The 15,106-nt window shown below is 50.4% G+C and overlaps 1 pseudogene; it reads right to left on the reverse strand.

Annotated features, from left to right (window-relative positions):
- The window catches only part of LOC128945560 (uncharacterized), a 1,627,138-nt pseudogene that overhangs the window by 1,422,090 nt on the left and 189,942 nt on the right, over window positions 1-15,106 (reverse strand).

Genomic DNA, 15,106 nt, shown 5'->3' on the forward strand with positions numbered 1-15,106 from the left:
ATCAAAGGGAGGGGGTTTACATTTTGTATTTCAGTGGAGATTCCTGAAATTGGGAGACACCTCCAAGGCTGGGCCATGTAAAATAGTTCCTGAAAGATGTAAATTACTTTATGGATATGGATGAGGGTCTATGAATATGCAACAGGCAGATGTAATTAAAACCAGATTAATTAAGAGGTGTCCCCGAAAATAACTAGGGGGGTCTTTGTGGCCATAACAACCTTTGCTCGAAGGTCCTTGTCTCCCATTACATCAGTCTGTTGCATATTCATGGCCTTGTTGTATATCCATAAACTACTTTACATATTCTGGCATCAAAAGTGGATTCATCCTGGTTGGGGGTCCAGCCCCCTCCCAGCTCAATTTGGGGGTCCCATCCTCCTCCCAGCTCAGTTTTTGGATCCCATACCCATCCCAGCTTAATTTGGGGGTCCCATTCTCCTTCCACCTCAATTTGGGGGTCCCATCCGTCTCCCACCTCAACTTTGGGGTCCCACGCCCCTCTTTTTCCCACTCTCCCTCCCCTTTTCAATCATTCCCCCAATCCCCTCCCCCGTGTTTGGTTTTAGGGGCTTCAGGGTCCTCCTGGGGGCTCCAGGCCTCTACTGCTCCATTTTGCGGTCCCGACCCGGTTTTGGAATAATTTGGGGTCTCCAATGCTTCCCCAGGGTCACCTTCCCCCTCCCCCTCCCCCAAATTCCGCTCCTGGCAACTGATGAGTCATCAGCGAGACACGCTGTGATTGGCTGGAAAATTGAAAATTCCGGGGAAGGGAGGAAACAGATACAATAAGGAACAGATGTAACAGGTAGTCCATGCTCTCAGCAGTAAGCGAGAGCCATTGTCTTCTTGGTGCAGCGGTCACAACCTGCAGGCAAACATCTCACTTTGGCCAGCTTGCCTCCCCCACACACCTGCCCTGGGCTGGGGGTTTCAGTCCCAGTCCTTGGAAGGAGCAGAGGGGCCTTTTCACATGGGGGTTCCATGTCTCAGTCCGTGATGGAGAGGCTCCTTACCTCTCAATCTGTCTGTCACGGTGGTTGTAAAACAGGTGAGGGTCTTCTGTGGGGGGGGACCACCTGAAACAGAGACAGAGATTTCAGACAGGGGGGTCTTCTCTTCAGTGGTCCCCCAGTGACGATCATGAGGCAGGTGAGGGAAAATTCGGACAGACTCTCACACGACCCCGTGACTCATGATTGTCTTGAGGGATCTTCATCAGCAGAACTCTGAAGCATCATTGATGAGTCTGCAGAACTCGCTGTACATTGGTAGTATAACCCGGGAAAATAGGGATGATAGAAAGAGAGGAAAAAGAGAGTGAGAGAAGGAAAAGAAAGGATAGGAGAAGGAGGGGGAAAGGGAAACAATAAACAAACATAATATTGATTATCATAACTATTTTCACAAATGGTTGATTAATTAAAACAACATTACTTTTAAAACAGTATTTAAATGGTTAAAACCAGTCACAAATAATCAAAAGCAAAAGAAATCAACACATATTAATGCAAGCATTAACTTTAAAAAATTATTTTCTAAAACAATTCACTAAAAATCGAAAGTAATTTCCACAAAATAATAAATGGAAATCAAGGATTATTCCAAAACACAGAGGCTTCATTCATAATTGCCTTGTGTCAAATGTCATGGGGATGTCCACAGTGTAGAGGACATCAGCCAAGTTGTGTGCATTAACTATAGACATCAATCTTGTCAGCTGTTTTATGCTCCAATTAATAATGAATAGGACTACTGATAAAATAAAACCAAATAGAATTAGTATCAAAAGGATGACAATGGGATGACACTGTTCAGGACACCCATGTGTCCTAGGGTGACGTTATGATGCTTGTATCCCCATTCATATGTTCTGTGCCTTTAAGACTGTCTCTGTAGTGTGAAAGTTTTGTTTGGGTTTTTCTTATCAAGGACACGGAGACGGGGCAGTGCATAGTTCTGCTTTCGCCTTTTTGCTTTGCTCTCTCTCTCTCTCTGGCTCTTACTTCTGCTTCACTTCTGCTTGCTTTTGCTCCTGCTCATTAGTTAGTTTAGCTAAACAGTCCAAATTCCTTCCTGGACTGTTTCTCCTTTCCTTTTTTCAACCTTCTCGAACCTGCTCCAGACTGGGACCTGGGAACACCGACAGTTTGCACCTTGTGGCTGCAGCAGCTGCCCCAGCGCCGGAGGGACTGAGAACAGAGCGACCACCCCCGAGAGAGACTTTCTGAATTTGTCACCTTTTTCAGAGCGATGTCATCCGGTATTGTTCATTCTGTGTGCTGGGGGTGCTGTGCCTGTTAAATAAACAGGTTCTTCCCACTTCTCTCTGAGGAATCCTTCCCAAACCGGTTGGGGGGAGGGGCCGTGTGGGTTTGCTTTCTGGAGGGGCCCCCTTTGGAGATTCTCTACCAAATTTACCCTAAACCAGGACAAAATTTGGCGCCCAACACGTGGGGCTCGAGAGAGAGTGGAAAAACCCTTTTTTGAGTGCATTTTGGTTGCCATTACTCTGTGTTTGTATAAAGCAGTTAATAGCCATGCTTTTTGAATTCATAATGTCTGTTGGGGTGAAGGCTTGCATGCATTTCTGGTCCCTAAGGTTTTTTGAGATTTTAATACCTCTATGGTCCCTAGGTTTATTTTCTTACCCAGAAATAGCTCTAGTATTGTCCCTAATATGTAGTTTTTATAGCAGAGGGGCAGTGACCAGAGTAGCTATCCTGCTGGGCTTGGTGGTAATGATGTGTAAAAAGTTTATAAACATGCTGGGGTCTGCTCCAGGTATGAATGGTTCACGGCTATGGTTATGCATCCAGTTTGTTAGAGGAGGAGCAGCAGGGGATGAGGCATTTCAGCCTTTGCTTTCCTTCTTCTCCTATGAATCTGTTGCATCACTATTGAAGGATGTTCAGTTTCCCCTGAACGTTCAAGAAACCATCTTTCTGGTATTGAGTCTGGTAACCTTCGTCTATACAGCCTGCTGCTTCTCTAGGATGAGGGCTGAGATTTCTAGACCGGCTGATGAGACCCCTGACTCAGGAGTAGACCCCGGTGTGGAAAATCCTAAGTGGTGTGGGAAATGGGAGGATATGGGCCAAATCCTGAAGGAATTCTCTGACCCTATAGTCTGGGATTTTCCCCATGAGCAAATTCAGAACCCAGCTGAGGTGGGGAAATATCTGAAAGAGAAGTACCAGGATGAGCCTAAGGAGAGGAAGGTCATTGCAGTCAGCTGGGCCCTGGCTTGTGCTCATCGCTCACTGCTGGATCCTGTCGGGCAGCAGACAGAGGCAGGGGGGCAGGGAGATAAATCAGCAGCTATCCCGGTGACTCAGGCTGCAGCCAACAGCCCAGGCTCAAAGCCAGCAGCTAAACCAGATAGAGAGCCTAAGCCAGCAGCTAAACCAGAAAATAAGCCTCAACCAATGGCTGTTGCTGCCAGTACTAGAAGTGGGAAATGCACGGACAAGACCAATCGACCAGTGGATGATGTGGATGATGATGATGATGGAGAAGGAACCTCAATGCCTCCTGACATAAAATTAGGAGTCAAAGCAGCAGGTGCAAGATCAGATGCAAATATTGAGTCCTTTTCCCTGAAGGACCTTCGTGGCTTACGGAAGGATTACATGTGGGGACAGAGTCTGTTTCTATTGCTGGTGTGACCAGGGGGATCACAGGATTTTACTTTGGTGGAAGCTGAGGTGAGCCTGACTGGAAATGAGTGGAAGAAACACCCTATTGTGACTGGCCCAGAAGCCCCATGCATTTTAGGTATAGACTTCCTCCGAAGTGGCTATTTCAAAGACCCAAAGGGACTCAGATGGACATTTGGAATAGCTGCTGTAGAGACAGAGGGTGTCAAGCAGTTGAACACCTTGCCTGGACTGTTAGAAAACCCATCTGCAGTAGGACTTCTGAAGGGAGAAGAGCAACAGGTGCCAATTGCCGCTTCCATAGTGCATCGACGACAGTATAGAACCACTCGAGATGCTGTGATCCCCATCCAAAAGATGATCCAAGAGCTGGAGAGCCAAGGGGTGGTCAGCAAGACCCACTCACCCTTCAACACCCCCTTCTGGCCTGAGTGAAAATCTGAAGGAGAATGGAGATTGACTGTGGACTACCGTGCATTGAATGAAGTGACTCCACCACTGAGCGCTGCCGTGCCAGACATATTAGAGCTCCAGTACGAGCTGGAGTCCAAGGCAGCAAAGTGCTTTGCCACTATAGACATTGCCAATGCATTTTTCTCCATTCCTCTGGCAGCAGAATGCAGGCCTCAGTTTGCTTTCACATGGAGGGGAGTGCAGTACACCTGGAACCGACTGCCCCAGGGGTGGAAGCGCAGCCCCACCATCTGCCATGGACTGATCCAGGCTGCACTGGAAAGGGGTGAGGCTCCAGAACATCTGCAGTATATTGATGACATCATTGTGTGGGGGGAACACAACTGCGGAAGTGTTTGAGAAAGGGAAGGAAATCATCCAAATCCTCCTGGGAACTGGTTTTGCCATTAAAAAGTCAAGGTAAAGGGACCAGCTTGTGAGATTCAGTTCCTGGCAGTGAAGTGGCAAGATGGACTGTAGTAAACCCCATTCATTTAGCAAAAGCACCATGGAGAATCTAACAAAAGGAATGCTGGCACAGCAGCAAGGAAGCTTCCTGACTCCATGGACATCTGCCCTATAAACTGTCTCTATAACCATGTGAGACAATGCCATGGTAGCCTTTACCTATCGGTCATTTTATGGTCCCCCTAATCCCTTGCCATTGGTCAAGTTTGGATACTTGCCAAGCCTATAAAAGTAGCATGCTGTACCCTACTAGCTCAGAAGAAGAAGAGCTGAGACCCTTCACGGACCCCCAAATAAAGCCTTCTCTGTGGAACAGCTTCTGCCTTCTCCTTCTCCTCTCTCCGTCTGCTGCTGCCTCAAGCCCGGGGCTCCACTACCCAGCAAGCAAAGAGCTGAGGTCCTAAGAGCTGCTAATCACTATAGAGCTGAATATCACCAGGCTTGCTAGAAAGGCAGCCCCGCGGCATTGGCCTGAGCTGGCTTCGGGACCCGGTCCCTCCTCAGGGACTGAGATCCTGAGCACCAAGGCTCTGCTTCATGATAAGGCTGATCGGAGGCCTTATTAATGGACGGCATCAGATTCCTACAGACATAATCAACAAGATCACAGCGATGTCTCCACCTACCAATAAGAAAGAAACACAAGCTTTCCTAGGTGCCACAGGCTTTTGGAGGATGCACATTCCTGAGTACAGTCAGATCGTGAGCCCCCTTTACCTGGTCACCTGCAAGAAGAACGAGTTCCACTGGGGCCCTGAGCAGCAACAAGCCTTTGCCCAGATCAAGCAGGAGATTGCTCATGCAGTTGCCCTTGGCCAGTCAGGACAGGACCAGAGGTGAAGAACGTGCTCTACTCTGCAGCCGGGAACCATGGCTTGTCCTGAAGCCTTTGGCAGAAGGTGCCTGGGGAGACTCGAGGCCGACCACTGGGATTTTGGAGTCGAAGCTACAGAGGGTGAGAAGCCAACTACACTCCCACAGAGAAGGAAATCTTGGCTGCCTATGAAGGAGTCCAAGCTGCCTCAGAGGTGATTGGCACGGAAGCACAACTCCTCCTGGCACCCCGACTACCGGTGCTGGGGTGGATGTTCAAAGGAAAGGTTCCCACCCCCCACCACACCACTGATGCTACATGGAGTAAACGGATTGCTCTTATCACACAGCACGCCCGTATTGGAAACCTCAATTGCCCTGGGATTTTGGAGATAATTACAAACTGGCTGGAAGGTGAGAACTTTGGTCTTAGTGATGAAGAGCCACAAGAACCAGTGACAGGGGCTGAAGAGACTCCTCCCTATAACCAACTGCCCCCAGAGGAAACGCGCTACGCTCTTTTCACTGACGGTTCCTGTCGCATCGCAGGGATGAACCAGAAGTGGAAAGCAGCCGTATGGAGCCCCACACAACAGGTTGCAGAGGCTGCTGAAGGAGAAGGTGGATCAAGTCAACTTACAAAACTCAAAGCTGTTCAGGTTGCTGTGGACAATGCTAAGGGAGAGAAATGGCCAAAGCTCTACCTCTACACTGATTCATGAATAGTAGCCAATGCTCTGTGGGGATTGCTGGAGAGGTGGAAAAAGGCGAACTGGCAGTGTAGGTGTCATGGTTTGATGCTGGCACAATGCCAGTGTCCCCATGAAAATATATGCTCCCTGGTGTCTGCTGTGAGATGTGACCAGGAATAAGCAAAGCAGGCCCCCACTTGGAAATAAAGAAAATAAACCTTTATTAACTAAACTACAACTCTAAGTAACACGAAACACACAGGGAAAATGAAAACTTTCCAAAAACATTTCCTCCCGCCGCCATCAAATTTCCAATACACCTATCCTACAAATCACCAACTCTCGGTCCATCACCACCCTTTAGGTAATCAATTCTCAGTTCATCAAGGGGAGAGGAATCCTTCTTGTGCCATAGGCTTCCCCGGGAAACACCGCTGAAACCTCGTGTGTTTCCACGTCACTCATGGCACCGTCTGGAGAACATCTGCCATTGTGACCTCTTCCTTCCACATCCAGTGCTCTCACCACTGCACATGGACCAGAGCTGCTTCTAGGGTTGTCCTTTTAAGGATGCTTTGTCCCGTTCCAAAAAGGGCACAGTCTCACCTTTGGGACACCTATCCCCCCCAAATTTCACCCCCTGGGGCCCAGGGGTACCAACACTAAACCCTCTTAGCTCTGAGCCATTGCCTCCCCCTGGATGCAGTCTCTGTGTCACAGGAAACATGGTTCTGTCCATGGCCATACAGGAAAAGTCCAGCTAAGGCCACTCCATCATCTCTTCCCACCTAAGATTCTTCTCTACTCTCCTGATATCTTTCACTTGCCCAGACCTTCACACTTGCACAATTCCGTCCTCCATTTCATCTCTTATCTCTCTTCTAGCAAAGGTTAATGTTCTGCAAAGTTTTCCTTGTCCGAAAAAGGGTTAAAAGCTCGGGCTCTGCCCATCCAAAGCTCCCACAGCTGCCGGACCCCTTCTCGCTGCATCCCCCCGCCCTTTCACGGTGGCACAGGCGCTCTCTGTCTCTCTCTGTGTCCTGGGGGGGAGGTGTGGCTGCCCCCGATGCCTCTCGGGGCTCTTCCACCCTTCCATCCTCGGGCCAGGCCTACCTCACCCAGCCCCAAACCAGCCAGGAGCTGGGCAGGGGAGGCCCGACCTGCTTCCCTCACTGGAACCCAAGAGAGCTTCCCCCGGGAGTGCTCTGCTTTTTAACCCCTGAGTTCTCAGAGCGGTATGCAATGTCCCCAGTGGCCAAACCCGGTGCCAGTATTCAAATGTGAGCACCTATTGGCCTGACCACTTCATATCCCAGAAAACTAACTTCCTCTCAAACCACGACATCTATATAATCTCAGTCCAGTTTATCCCAGTCTGCAGGAACCCAGTCCATTTGATCCCAATCCATATTTGATCCCAGTCCATATTTAATCCCTGTCCACAGCTTATCCTAGTCCATATTTGATCGCAGTCCATAAAATCTGTCATATTTGATCCAGGCCATATTTGATCCCAGTCCAAAGTTGATCCCTGTCCTGATTTGATCCCAGTCCAGTTTATCCCAGTCCATAGTTGATTTTAGTCCATATTTGATCCCAGTCCATTTTTTATCCCAACTCATATTTGATCCCAGTCCATATTTGACCCCAGTCCATATTTGATCCCAGTCCCTGTTTGATCCTAGTCCATATTTGATCCCAACCCCTATCTGATCCTAGTCCATGTTTGATCCCAGTCCGTGTTGCCCGGCACACATTCCAAAAGTCTGGAATTCCAGCTCCCATCCAGGAAAAGATGTTCCCGCCCTTGAAGGGAAATGGAGCAAAATCCTACAGAGACATTTCCCTGCCAGCCTTCAGGACTTCAGCTCCTGAGACTGGGAATTGAAATAGTAATTGGGAAATAAAACAATAAATAATCAGGGGAGGGTCTGTGGGGACAGAGGGGTCATCTAAATCAGGGCAGGGGTCAATTAAATCAGGGCAGGGTCAATTAAATCAGGGAATGGGACAGCTAAATCAGGGCAGGGGTCAATTAAATTGGGGGAAGGGGAATTAAAACAGGGAAAGGGTAAATTAAATCAGGGGAGGGGTCAATTCAGGGGAGGGGTTAATTAAATCAGGGAAAGGTCAACTAAATCAGGGGAGGGTCTTTGGTGGCAGGGGTCAATTAAATCAGGGGAGGGGTCAATTTAATCAGGGGAGGGTCTTTGGTGGTCACTGGGGCAATAAATCAGGGGAGGGTATTGGGTGGTCCCTGAGGCAATTAAATATAGGGAGGGTCTCTGGTGGTGCCTGGGTCAACTAAATCAGGGCAGGGTCTCTGGTGGTCCCAGGGTCCAGGGAGACACTGAGAGAGAAACAGAGCAGGCAAGGAGAGGTAGGAGAGAAAAGGGGACACCAAGACAATGAGCTGAGAAGGCGGCACTCTGCAAACAGAACTGCAACAGACTGAACATGAACGGGAGAGAAATCAGTAAGTCTCAGAGTTTTATTTGCTGTCAAATACATCCGACACACCCAGCCCCACACAATCACCATCCCACCACTCTAATTGAGACCCCACGACTCTAAATCACCTCCCAACCTCATCTCAGCCTGATGGCTGCGGAATCGAGTGAGTTTGGCATGGGACTGAGTTTTTTGAGGTGGGTTTGAGCTCTTTTTGGGGTAAGATTGAGCTGTTTTCACTGGGATTTCAGTGGTTTTCAGGTGACAGATCCATTTCTCTTGGCATTTGCAGTGCAAAGAGATGGAGAATAGAAAAAAATTAAGGTGAAATTAAAAGGTGAAGCAGCCAGGTGTGTTCCCAACATGGATCACATGGAATGTGGCTCACCTGGGCTGTGCCCAAAGTGCCTCCTCCAGTGGGGGATGGAGCTGGAGCAGCGCACGAAGCTCTGCCCGCACTCGGGGCACTCCCACGGCTTCCCTTAGTGGTGCCTCTGTTGGTGTTGGGTCAAGTGAGAGTTCCTGGAGAAGCTCTTCCCACACTGGGGACACTCGTAGGGCCTCTCCCCAGTGTGGATGCGCCGGTGCCTGATGAGGTGGGAGTTGTGCTTGAATCCCTTCCCACAGTCGGGGCAGTGGAAGGGCCTCTCCTCTCTGTGAATCCGATAGTGTCGGAGGAGATGGGAGCTGGTCTGAAACCTCTTCCTGCATTTATCACACTTGTAGGGCCTCTCCCCAGTGTGGATGCGCCGGTGAGTGACAAGGGTGGAGTTGTGCTTGAATCCCTTCCCGCAGTCGGGGCATTGGAAGGGCCTCTCCTCTCTGTGAATCCGATAGTGCTGGAGGAGATGGGAGCTGGTCAGAAACCCCTTCCCACACTTGGAACACTCATAGGGCCTCTCCCCAGAGTGGGTCCTCTGGTGCATGACCAGGCCGGAGCTCTGGCTGAAGCACTTCCCACACTCCCCACACTCGTAGGGCTTCTCTCCAGTGTGGGTCCTCTGGTGGACAATCAGGTCGGAGCTCTGGCTGAAGCACTTCCCACACTCCTCACACTCGTAGGGCTTCTCCCCAGTGTGGATCCTCTGGTGCCTGATCAGGTCACAGTTCCGCCTGAAGCTCTTCCCACACTCCCCACACGTGTGGGGCTTCTCCCCATCATGGAGCTGCTCATGGAGCACCAGCTCCGAGCTCTGGCTCCATCTCCAGCCGCCTTCCCGGCCCAGGCTGGCTCTTTCCCCCTCAGATCCCCGCCGGCTGCGTTTGCAGCCTCCCCTCGTGCGGCATCTCCGGGGCTTTTCCTCCCCGTTGGCTTCCTGCGCCGTGGAGCCGCTCAAAACGGCCTCTGCCACCAGGTTCTGCCGCGGGCATTTGTCCTCCCTGCCCTCCATGCTCAGCTCCTGCTCTGGGGGAGGAAGGACAAGGACAGGATGGGATTTGCCTCCGTGCCACAGGCAAGGGCAAGGAGATCCCCCCAGGCCTGAGCTGCAGCCGGGCCGTGCTGGGCTGGGAGATGGAGCAGCACAGAGGGGAAAGGGGCACTGACTTCCTCCTCACCTGCCTCAGTGTTCCGGGGCATCTTCCTCTTCCTCGCAGCCTCCCTGGGGTTGGCAATGGGAAATCCTGGTTTGGGGAAAACAAGGGATGAGCGTGTTTGTAGGAGCGTCGGGGGGTAGGACAGTCGGGACAGACGGAGACGAGAGATCTCTGCAGCCAGGGCGTGGAACTTGCGGTTTATTGCAAAGGGCCTGGGTGCAGGGCCCTGTTTGGAGCTGCCAGGCACAGCTCGGAGCAGGCCCGAGAGAAGAGAGGGGTAGAGAGGGTGAGAGGGTAAGAGAGTAAGACAGGCAAGAGGATAACACAGTAACGTTCCCATTACAACACAATAAATTTTCTTCTCTGTTGAATATTCTATTTCTCACCAACCAATCAAGTACAAGATAAAAATCCTACAGCATTTACATACAGCCTGTAAGAATCATCACATCACCATACTGTGTTACATTTTACACCCTAAAAACTCCTCATTGGACCCCTTCTGCTGAGCTAGTAGGGTCTGCGCTGACCCTTGGACCTGTCTGCAAGCAGAGGGAATTGTTTCATCAAAAGCGGATTATCTTCAGTCAGGCCACACCATTGTTTTCCAGTTGTTCACTAACTGAGATATCTCAGATCTTGCTTTCATTTCAGTCTTCCTTACACTTTCTATATTCTCAAAATCTTTTGCAAGACAATCATATTTATAAGGCTTTCCTGTTTCACCTTCCCCAACACACATTGCGTTTGAAGGTCCCTTTTGCCCAAGTCCATGTCTACAACTCACCGGCCACCTCGTCTCCAGGAAAATCTCCCAAACACCAAGATTCAGCCCTGAAAAAGCCTCCCAGGAGTTCCCCGTCGCTGGTCCCTCCCCTCTGGAGTTCAGGGCTTTCCCCCTGTCCCAGCTACTGGGGTCACGCTTGGATTGGGGGTCCCCCTTCTCCTCGGTGCCCGCCCTGCCCAGGCTGCTGGCAGTCCCAGCAATCCCAAAAGCTCCCCTCGCTTTGCTCTCCCCATTTCAGGATGCCGGGGGTTTTTGGGCTCCCGGGGTCCCTTCTCCCCTCATTCTCTGCTCTGGGCTGCAGCGGCTCCAAGGAGTCACCCCTGCCCCTCTCCAGGCTCTTGAGGCTCCCGCCAATGGCGGCGCTCCCCCCTCTCTGGGCTCCCCACTTTGAGCTCCTGGTGGACACAGGGCTCTGCTCCTCCAGGCTGCCTCTGCCGGCAGCCGCCACCGGCACCCCCGATGTCCCCCCAAGGGGCCTTTTCCGCTCAGCCTTGGACTTCTTCATTCTCCAAACATCCCCAAAAACCCCAACCCGGGGACCCCCCGGGATATCTGGGCCGACCTCCCCCACTCTGCTCACCGGCGCGATTGGGGGGGCGATGATCCCACAGGTGGGGGCTGCGAATTCAGGCAGGGATTGACGGCGTGGTTCCCTCAGCTCAGCCTCGATCTGCCTTTGTCCCTTCCTCCCACTCGTCCCCTTCCATCCCCCATCCTCCTCCCCCTCTGTCTTATCCCCACCTCCTTTTCCTCTTCCATCCCTCCCCTTCCATCCCATCTCCTCCTCCTCCCTAACCCCACCTCCTCCTCCCCCTTTTTAATGAGTTAATGTCTTAGTTTGTTCATCAAGTTGCTAAAGACTATGAAAAGGGGAAAAGCCAATAATAGAAAAACCGCAATGAAAGATGTAACAAGCTAGTATGTTGCAAGATGAATATAACGGGCTAATATACTGCAAAATAAATGTCATAAGGCTGAAACTGCAAAATGTTAGAAGCTAATATGTTGAAAGGCTAAATAAGCAATATGTAACTATACGTAGCTATGTGCCTATTGTTAGCCAAGGAGTAAGGGGCAAGGCCCTTGACACGGGTAGTGGGCCTGCTATGATTGATAGCACAATATTGGCTTATCTGCTCAGTAAGCTTAAAGTTCCAGGAACCAGACCAACCATACCAACTAAGGAAAGGTTGACCGTGGGGCAAGAAGAAGAAGACTACCGGCCTTCACCCTCGGACCACCGGGAGGCAGACTACGACCACCTAGCAACAGGAGGAGAATGCACAGAGTACTACCCTGAAAGACACACCAACCCGGAAGCAGGACTGTATATAAACCCCACGAAATACCAGAAGCGGGCGGCAGTTGGCGGAGCAGAGACTCCCCTGTTGCCCAGCGCTGATTTGCTTTTTGCCTTGCTTGCTGTAATCAATAAAAATTCTTAATCTGATTATACTCACTCGGCAGATTGTCCACTCCAATTTATGACACCCTTCATCCCTGCCCTTCCCTCCCTCCTCCTCCTCCCCCAGCAGCAGCCACACCCTCGGTGCCCCGTTCCCGCAGCCCTCGCAGCCCCCGGCAGGAGCGGGGATGGAGCCGGGACAGGTCGGGATGGGCAGCGCGGGGCTCTCGGCTGCTCCCAGCCGCTGCGGGCGGGGGGAACGCGGCCCGGGCCAAAGGAGAGGCAAACTGGGAAAACTGGGGGCTGCACATCCAAACTGGGCCTTGCTGGGGACCCTGCCTGGCCACTGCCAGCCCTTGGGGCTCCTCTCGGCACATCCGCCAGGGGGGAACGCACACAGGGCTGGGGGATCCCAGCAGTGGCAGCACTGCCAGGGACTGGGCTGGACTGAGATCATACTGGGAGTGACTGGGAGTGTACTGGCTTTGTACTGACACCATACTGGGATCGTGATGGAACTGTACTGGGTTTGTATTGACATTATTCTGGGATCATATTGCCATGCCAGGGCAGACCGTGATCGCACTGATGGACACTGTGATCATACTGGGAGTGAGCAGGAGCCTGCAGGAGGCAACCGAGACCATGTTAGGGGCAAATGGGATATAGTGGGAGTGACTGGGAATATGCTGAGGATGACTGGGAGCAGCTGTGAGTAACTGGGATCATGGTGGGAGAAACTGGGAAGAACAGGGAGTGACTGGGTGCATGCTGGCGGCGACTGGAAACTGCTGGGCTTGTACTGGGATGAACTGGGATCATACTGGTGGTGATTGGGATCATACTGGCAGTGAGTGCCACAACTCTGAGGCTGACTGGGAGTGCTTGGGAGCAAATGGGATCATACTGGAAGGAACTGGAAAGATGGTGGAGGGAACTGGGCTACCCTGGGAGATACTGGGAGTGACTGGAAGGAAAGTGAGGGTGAAAGAGAGCAACTGGAACCATGCAGAGCAAAACTGGTTTATTCTGGCAGAGACTGGGAGCACACTGGGCTCATATTTGGGCCATACTGGGACTGACTGGACTAATACTGGGAGGAACTGAGTGTCACAGTGAGCACTCCCTGCACATCATCCCCCATACTGGGTCTGACTGGGAGCAACTGGGAGCAAATGGCATCATACCGGGACACACTGAGTTGATTGAGGAAGCAACTGGAACCATGCTGGCGGCAGCTGGGACCAAACTGGGAGAGACTGGAAGTAAGTGGGATTATCCTTGTGAAAAATGCATATTTTGTGATTGGGTTATCCCAAATATTAAAATGAATATTATATGTCTTGTGTTAGAAAGTACTGCTGTATTAATTCTGTTAATTAGTGAGTTGAATATGGTTTTAGGTTATTAAAAAATGTTAAAATAGAAACTATGCTTGGTAAGAGGCTTTTTTTAAAGAAAGGACTTGCAGCGAGATAGCAGCCACAGGATACCTAAATATTTCAGAGAAAAAGAATTTATTGCCCTCTTATCAGAAGAAAGGAACTTCTTCCAACCTCAAAGGCGCTGTTAGGATTCAGAGGCAGAAGCTGGCACTGACCAGACAGAATCCTGTGTTTGAATGGAATTTATGCATCATGTATGAAGTGTATGAATATGCAACAGGCTATTGTTTTTAATGGTTAATCCTGTGTTAACAGGTGTCCTTTTTCAGGCTTGTGCTGCCCAGAAAAAGGTACCCGGACATCCGTAACTCTTGGTATTTATTGTCTCATATTGTCCTAATTCGATTTCTCCAAACTGTGATTACTCTAATTGTATTACTATTTTTCATACCCATTTTATTACTATTATGGTTTTAAAATTTTAAAAGCAAGTGATTGGCGTTTTTCACAATTTTGGTAGCAGAGGATGGTTATTAACACCTCGCTGCCGGTGCTTTAGGAGAGTCAGAGTGGGGAAGGCGCGCCCGGCCCCGTTGGCAGCCTCGCTGTTTTTCCCCTGGGGTGACCGACAGACGCAGGTTATGGTGGAAAAAAGGAGACAATAAAACAAAGAGAAGGGAAAAGGCTCCCTACAACCGCCGTAATTAGCCCCCTAAGAGTAGTAATGTGCATGAAGAATCCGGGAAGGAAAAGGGATTGCTAAGTATTTCTCAGGGGGACAGGTACAGGGGGATGAATGTGTGTGAATGAGAGGAGGGCTGGTTGTCCCAGACCCGCCAAGTGAGTGCTGGAGTCTCCCACGCTGCGTTTCCGACTTCCCGCCGTAAGTGGCCAGGAAAGAGATGAAGTGAATGTTAACAGGAGTGAGAGAATCCCCCGGGGTAACTGGGACTGGGTCTCAGAGTGGGGCTGGACCCCTCGGAGGAAGGCAGCAGAGGAGTTTCCGAGCCCAATCCACTAGGAAACGGGACAAAAGGGAACCCTAAAAATTCTGTTGGTTTGAGGGATAAGAGAGCCCAAGAGCATCCAGAATTAAAACCTGCTGGGTTGAGGAATTAACATTCCAAGAGCATTCAGGGTTGTGCAAAATTCTGCTGGATAGAGGATATGCTCAAAAGCATCTGGGGTTGGACAGCACAGCTGGGTTGAGGGATATCCAAGAGCACCAGGACTGGCCAGAAACACCTAAACTTGTAATAGGTGATGTGAAAGTGTATGGTAGAGATAATTAAAGCAATTAATGTATAAAATATTGTAAACTCCACACTAAGTGTCTTGACCATCCTGGCAGGGAGCAGTGTCTTATTCATATACATCTAGTTCCTGGACTTGGTTGAGATAAACATTGGGGTTTTTAATGAAAGAATAGAAGCTTCCAGGGCGATAATCGCTGGCTT

This window comes from Melozone crissalis, unplaced genomic scaffold, assembly GCF_028551555.1.
Source record: "Melozone crissalis strain CALT ecotype California unplaced genomic scaffold, PUWL_Pcris_2 ptg000066l_1, whole genome shotgun sequence".
Lineage (NCBI taxonomy): Eukaryota > Metazoa > Chordata > Aves > Passeriformes > Passerellidae > Melozone > Melozone crissalis.